Source organism: Tenrec ecaudatus, chromosome 8 (assembly GCF_050624435.1).
Source record: "Tenrec ecaudatus isolate mTenEca1 chromosome 8, mTenEca1.hap1, whole genome shotgun sequence".
Classification (NCBI taxonomy): Eukaryota; Metazoa; Chordata; class Mammalia; order Afrosoricida; family Tenrecidae; genus Tenrec; species Tenrec ecaudatus.
The window spans coordinates 152,523,775-152,531,318 of record NC_134537.1 but is presented as its reverse complement, the minus strand read 5'-3'; positions in this window follow the sequence as shown (position 1 = coordinate 152,531,318).

Here is a 7,544-nt window from a genome sequence, read left to right as displayed (position 1 = left end):
TGATGTGGCCAGGTAGGCATTTTCTCCTGTTCCAGTTGTAGAGGCATTAGCTTCTTCCCAGGGCTACACTTAACCTAGTTTCCAGACTCCCAGTATGTCAGTTTCTCAGATCGATGTTGTGCAAAGAAGTGCAGTCTGTCCCAGGCCCTGTGTGGAAGCATCCTTGTGACAAGGGTGACATGTGTAGGTCTGAACTGCTGGACATTAGTATCCAAAGCAAACCAAACCCACTGCCACCACATTGGTTCTGACTCACAAAGACTATATAGGATTCCTGGTACCCAATCTTTATGGCAGCAGAGAGCCTCACCTTCCCCCTTGAATCAGCTGGTAGACTTGCACTAATGACCTTGTAGTCAACACGCTTAATACACAGTGCCACCAGGACTCCTGGAAATTGCATCCCCACCGTAATGGGTCTCCAAGGGGTCCCCTCAGAGCCTAAAGTTAAGGGAGCCATATCCTTAAACCTCAGTGTGACCAGGGTGCTTGAAGTTACATGAAAAAGGCATTTCTTCTAGACATCAGCTAGTCCCTAGGATGGTTGCCCTGGGACAAGATCCAGTATCCTGAGCCTCAGATGCCGGACCCACTTTTCCTGTCCCTTCTTTCATCTCAGAGTAGGAGCCAGAGGGCCACCCTCAGAGAGATTCTCCCTTCCTCCTCTCCAGGGGTCCCTTTGTCTTTTCTTGATCTAACCACAACTGTTTCTCTAACTTTCAACCTGACCAAAGAGGCCCGGGTCGCCCGTTCTTTCCTTCCTCAAGACTCTGAGCCCCAGATGTAAATCCCTTCTCCAGACTCTGCACTCTGAAGGCTATTCGGCAGCAGCTACTACAAAATCCTCCCTCGATGAACTCACACACTCTCTTTCCCTCTCTGTCTCGTGTAAACACACACACACACACACACACACACACACGCATATCTGGGAGGTGGGGCAATGATAATTCATTATCATTCAATTATATTTTTCCGTGAACTTTTTGAAGCTTCTAAATAACTATATGAACACTTTCCCTCCACAACAAAATTCCTCTAACTCTAAAAAGGAATTAAGTAGAGAGCTATATTTCTCAAAGTGAGAATTTGACCAGATTCCTCGTAGTTGGTGTTTATATAACTTAAACGTTTAATTATATATATAAATTTTTTTGGAAGGTGTGGAACTTTTAAGTAGGATAAGCTTTTTAGCCCAAAGTCCCCGTAATCTGATACTCCTCTGTGTTTGTGTATTGTCTGAGCAGCTAGCTGATTGGCTGTAAGTGTGGATGGGTAGAAGGAGCGCTTAAAAGCTTCAACATAATTGGAAGAAAGCAAAGATTTTCTTTAATAATAAGACTCATTGGGGGGAGATGACTTTGACTCAACGGGGTGTCTTAAGTAGTGTCCCCGTCTATACCGATAGGCAGACTGTCAAAAGTTCGAGAAAATGAGGCACATTTGTTGCCCAGCCGCAGTTCATTAGAGTGGGAAGGGGGTCCAGGACTGGTGACTTAACTGGTTCCAGAGAAGCGCGGGAAGTACATTCTCTTAGAAGGGCTAATAACATGCCAAATGGCTCACCTTCTTTGGCGCTCTCCCCTCCCCCAAGTATGAGTGTATAAATCATTGACTATCAGGATAATGAGAAGCAGACTTGCCTCCGCTAATTTCTGGGATATGGAAGGTCTTTCGCAAAAGCCTCATAAGACATTGCTGAGTATTACAAGCCCAGTGTGTTCATCGAGGACACGTGTGTGGCACAGACTGGGGAGTCAGCTCCCAGTGTCGATGCGACAGGGGAGGATGGTGCTGCACAGGTAGGAGCTGCAAATCAATCATGTGTTGTTCTGGTAGACAAGGAAGCTTCTTCCTTCGTTTTGAATCCCGGGGTCAGGGAACAGGAAAACGTAGTCTAGGCTCCACTCTCTGAGGAAGAATACACCTTTCTTTACGATTTGAGGCTAAGATCCATTTAGACTCATATCTAATTTCCTGGGCTCTGAACAGACACACAAGGGGCTGACCGGGAGTCAAAGGTTTTCCTAAATTGAAATGCTCAAAGAGAATGGAATCAGAAAGTGAACGCTAAAAGGCATGCTTCCAGAGAGATGAAGTTGGTATAAATGGGAAAGAAAAAGCCCAGGGACAAGAGGGCTCTCTCTACCTCTGGGTCATGAAACATAGCCCGGAGGGGAAGACGGACTGAGTGGCATCAACGTGCCCAGGCCATCGGATCGCACCCTTGGAGCCTCAGAGGCTCAGGGGAGACCATCTACAGCAGTTGGCTACCCTCAAAAGAAGTCGGTCTTCTGGGTGCAAAGCCCTTTGAGACCATGCAGACAGAGAATTTCTGGGAAGGGCTGCTGATTGCGACGGTGGGGGCTGAAGCACCCATGGCCATAAGGGTTGCTGAGTCAAGGTAGGACCCTCCTTAAACTGTTAGGTACCACTGCTGCTAGGTGCTACGTCATCGGGTCTAACCATAGAGACCCCATGCACAACCGAACGAAACACTGCCCGGCCCCTTGGCATCCTCATCACTGTCAGATGAACCATGGTCTCTCTCTCTCTCCTTTCTTTTTTTAATGAGCCTTTATTGTGAACTGACAACATCTGAGTAAAGATGAGCTTTTAACAATATCTATCTTATGGCCTACAAAGGAATGAGAAAGGGTATCAAAGTATTTGTTGAAAAATGAAATGAAGAGACAATTAAGTTTTTCTATGAACTTTTGGAAGTACCCTTATTGATGACAGAGATTGGAAGGACAATCCAAGAAGGCCCCTGCCTTGACACAGGCTCTCACATGCCCAGGACACTGCATACTGGAGGCCACCCCAAGCATTTCTCCAGAAGAGAGGGAGTGGCCTGTTCGTTCACAGTTCTCACACGGTGGAGCTGCCCTCTCCTTACTTCCCACAAAGTGATTCCTACTCCTTGTGCCAGGTCTTAGCCCTCATCCTCAAAAACCAACCCCATCCTGTAAAGCAAACTCCCGACTCTACCCTATGAGCTGACATGACCCTCAAGAAGAGGAAAGGAGTAAGATCCCATTACCTCCCAATATTGGCTTCGAGTGAGGCTGAGAGAAGACTATTCCAGTATGAGGTTAAGGGATCACGGTTAATATGAACAGAAAAATCCACAGCCCAAACCAAACTCACTGTCAATCGAGTGGATTCTGACTCACCTCGTAGGGCAGAGTAGAACTGACCCTTTGGGCTTCTGAGGCTGTAAGTCATCATGGGAACAGAAAACTGCATCTTTCCCCTGTGGAGCAGCTATTGGGCTTGAACCACTGACCTTGAGGTGAGTGGCCCAACCTTAAGGTGCTTCACTGTTCCTTGGCAGATGGCCAAGCCATAGACATTATGCAGATACTCGGGTTCAACTGGTGAAAGGTGAGGAAGAAATCCTGCATAATTTCAGTGGCAGACCCTAATAAGCTGACAAAAATTCATTTTAGTGGAAGCCAGAATCAGAGGGTCACTTTATGCTTATTTCCTCTCCAGATGTTCCAGCATTTGAGTTAGGGATTAGTAAACCCTAAATCACATGGTAGCAAGAACCTGGTATTGGCATTGTGCCCTCCCAAATGGCTGCTCCTCATAGCACAGTCATCACAGTTACATTTACACATGTCCCCATAATGAATACGTATACACAATCATCATTTGCACACTCATCTCACACACACACACACACACACACACACACACACACACCAGGTTTCAAAATGTTCATGGAAAAATCACGTTATCTTCTGATTTCATTTTCCATGAACCTTTTGAAGCTTGGCGCCCGTGCGTATGTATAAGGCTTCAAGAATTTCAGGGACAGATGAAATTAAAAGACAAACTGTTTCCTAAGAACTTTGTGAAATCTATATACTGAAAAATAGAAAGTTAAATTTTTTATTAGTAACATTTTTCAATCTAGCAAAATTCTATCTAAGGTGGGTATCTATATTACAAATGAATTTCTTGAATTGTGTGTTTATTGCATCAACATTTCACCACACATGCACCAAGTGCTCTAGCGACAGAAATCTGAGAAACCCCAGAATAATTGAATATTGGTTCCAATAGTTGTCACTCCTTATTTCTCCTCTTGGCCTGCCACAGCCGAGCCAAAGACACAGGGGAAGGGGCATTATGGCTGCTTGCACTGGTGATTTCCCAACTGACGACAGTACTTTCCGCAGCTCACTTTCCTGTTATGCATGTCTAATTTCCTTAAAAACTCAACACACTCATGCAATCCTCCTTTCTAAAGAGCCATGGTATAAAAAGCAAGAAAGATTCAATTCTCAGCTGTTAACCGAAAGGTCAAAGGTTTAGATGCCCTCAGTCCTTTTCTGGGAGGGAGAAAGATGGCTGGCGAGACGTTAGTCAACAATACCACCTAGAATGCAGTGTGGTAGCTCTACTCGGCCACACAGGATCGGTCTGAGTGGAAAACCACAAATACCCAATGTCTAATCACAAGCACAACCCCCGATGCACACCACCTGTAACAACCACCTGCCTCTATCTAAAAACAACCACAACTTCCGATACATACACACCACCCGTCATAACCGCTTACCTCTTAGATTAGTCTGCTCTAGATGTTCCTAGGGTTCTCAGTATTGACCTAATGGTGAGATTTGGTGGTTGGTATATCCACTGACTCATGAGCACTTTGCAGTGATACCTTTGAAGAAGAAATTAGACACAGCTAGACAAGCAATGAGGATATGTCACTTGAAGACAGACACACATGCCAGGTGCAGCCACAAGCCCAGGGATGCCAACGATGATTAAAATGAAATATTAGAAGAGAATATAAACAATTGAATAGGAAATAGGAAAAGAACAACCTTTCCAAAGGGTCAAACCCTAAATTTGGACTTCTAGCATCCAGAATTTTAAGAGAATAAATTGCTGCTTTTTCCAACCACACTCTAGTTCATTTCTTGTATTTTTTCCATTTTTTTTATTATGGCAGTGCTAGTTGGCTAAGAAAGAGAGTGGTCAACACATATATGCAATATATGTATGTAGATAATATAGGTATATATACATAACTGTGCACATATGAATATATATGTAATATACATACATGTGTGTATATATGCCTTTTTTAAGCCTCAAACTAGTTCCTCTCATGTCACCTTTGACTCATGACTACACCATGTGTGTTGGAATAGAACTATGCTCTGCTAGGTCTTCAATGGCTGATTTTTCTTGTTTGTTTTTAAGTAGATTCTCCGGACCTTCTTATGAGGTAACCGAGTGACTTCTCAGTGCCAATTTTTCAGTTAGTGACCACGTGTTTAATTGTGCCATCCTAAATCCTTCACTGAATTGAAAGAGATAGAAGCTCCATTTCTTTGAACACTGAAGGAAAAATTCCCCCCAAAGTAAAAACCTACTACCATGGAGTTTCACAGTGAATGGATGGTCAGAATTTAATTTCTCCATGAGATGAAGTGGTGATTTAAATCCTGCTTTCAGAATGGTAAGAGACAAGGACAGAGGAGACTCTGACAGGGTGGCAGCCCACATAGTCGCCATCGGCATTGGGCGATAGGTCTAGTGTCCCCGGTTTTTACCAAGGTGCCTAATAAAAAACACCATCTTGAAATCCGGGAACTATCTGGATTACTTCAAGGTATGGATGAAAGTAGATCTCTAAATGGTTAGGCTATTACATTTCAAGAGACATAATGGAATCATAAAACTGATTGACCAGTGTGTCCACTGGTGTCTTGAACTTTCCTCTCCTTCGATTAATTTATCAGCTTATAGAGTAGCCTGGAGGAAGAAAGCCCCCACCATTTTCACAGACGATAAAGCAGGTTGAATTTTCCTAACTTGGTTTAGAAGTCTACCCCCCGATACAATTTTTTGTTTAATGAGTCAAAGGACTTGTTTGCTCTTAAAGTTTTCACATATATATTTATATTCAAATTATATAGATATTTGCTTTTCTAGTGTAGAAGAAGTTTAAAAGCTGGCCTTGGATGGAACTTGGGATTTATAGGGAGTGTGCTATATCATGCTGACATAACTAGATTATCCTGCAGCCCAACAGAGGCAGGAAAGAATTGTGTAGTTTGAGGATCATTCAGGCATTTCATCCCAAGGCAAAAGGATCCGAAATTGCACTAGTTTGTGTTTTCTTTGATCCATTCTTGGCTTAGTTCATTCTTTTATTGATTTGTGTGTGTGTGGGGAGAAGGGGTGGCACATTATTATGGAAACGTCCTCCTCAAACAGAGCTAGACTCTGCCTCTCTAGAACTGAACCTTCAGCCCCGCGTGCGTGCATCAAAACCTCTAGAAGTCACTTGCACCGAAATGTCTTTGGGGCCTTGCCAATGCTGCCTTCTCCCTCCTCCGGCTCCAGCTTTCCTCTTCTCTGGCCAAGCACTCCCAGCTTGCAGAAACGGTTCCCTGTCAGACTTGGTTTAAAGTCTCGTCACTATTGTGGTTGGCTTTCTTCAGAGCTGTTCCAGTTTACCTAGTTAAGTACTTTCCTTAGATTATGATACTCCAGGGGAGATGAAAACATCTCTCATTAAAAGCCAGACCTTAAAATGTTTTGTAGCCTGAACATGTCTTTTAAACATGTCCAAAAGGTAGAATTTCATGAATTAGAAACTCCAAATACAAAATGCATACAAAACTTTATAATTTTTGGTAAGAACCTAGGATCTAATACCAAGTAAGTAAAAGTGATAAATTGTCCATGTACCTATACACTTATAGACACATGTGTGCACACAGGGTGGTCCATCTGACAGAGGGTCCTTATAAACCGCATTAGGTTCAGAAGCTTCCAAAATGCCTGAGTTCAATTTATGAGGCAAGCTTTCTTTACGGGTCTGCAAGGCGTAAATAACAATTGATTAGCTTCCTAGAGACAGGGATTTTAGTAGAACTCTGAACAAGGGCAACAGAGAAATGCCCCCAATGGGGTCATTTTTTTTGTTGACCTGAGACTACATAAAAATGGGAGTATTGAATGCTTAATGTCACATTTTATTGCTTGGTTCAACTAATTTGTCTTGTGGGGAGCAAATGTTTCTGAAAGCATCCCAGAGCCTTTGTAGTGTTCAAGCTCATTACCTTGGATTTCATCTGAGCCAAAAAATATACAACTAAGTGCTTTGAGCCTGGGCAACATTTCATTCATGGCCAGCCCTGGAAGCAAAGCTACGTGTACCATCTCCTGCAGTAATGAGCCATCTATGATCTGATTTCAAAAATGCAATAAAAACACTTCTTGGGAATCTCAGCAGTTCCCCCCTCCACATGATAAATAATAGTTTAGTAAGCAGATTAAAGAATGGCGAGAGTAACTCTTCTTTGAAGAAGCTAGATCATTTTTTCCATTAACTTTAAACTCTTAGTCTTACCATATGAGCGCCGAAAAAGAACTTTGTGTTCTCATTTTGTTTTAACCACTGTTACTTTGGTCAATGCACTTCTACCTAGACAGAGTACTTAAAAAAAAAACTCATTTTATTGGGGCCTCGTGCAACTCTTATCACAATCCATACATTGTGTCAA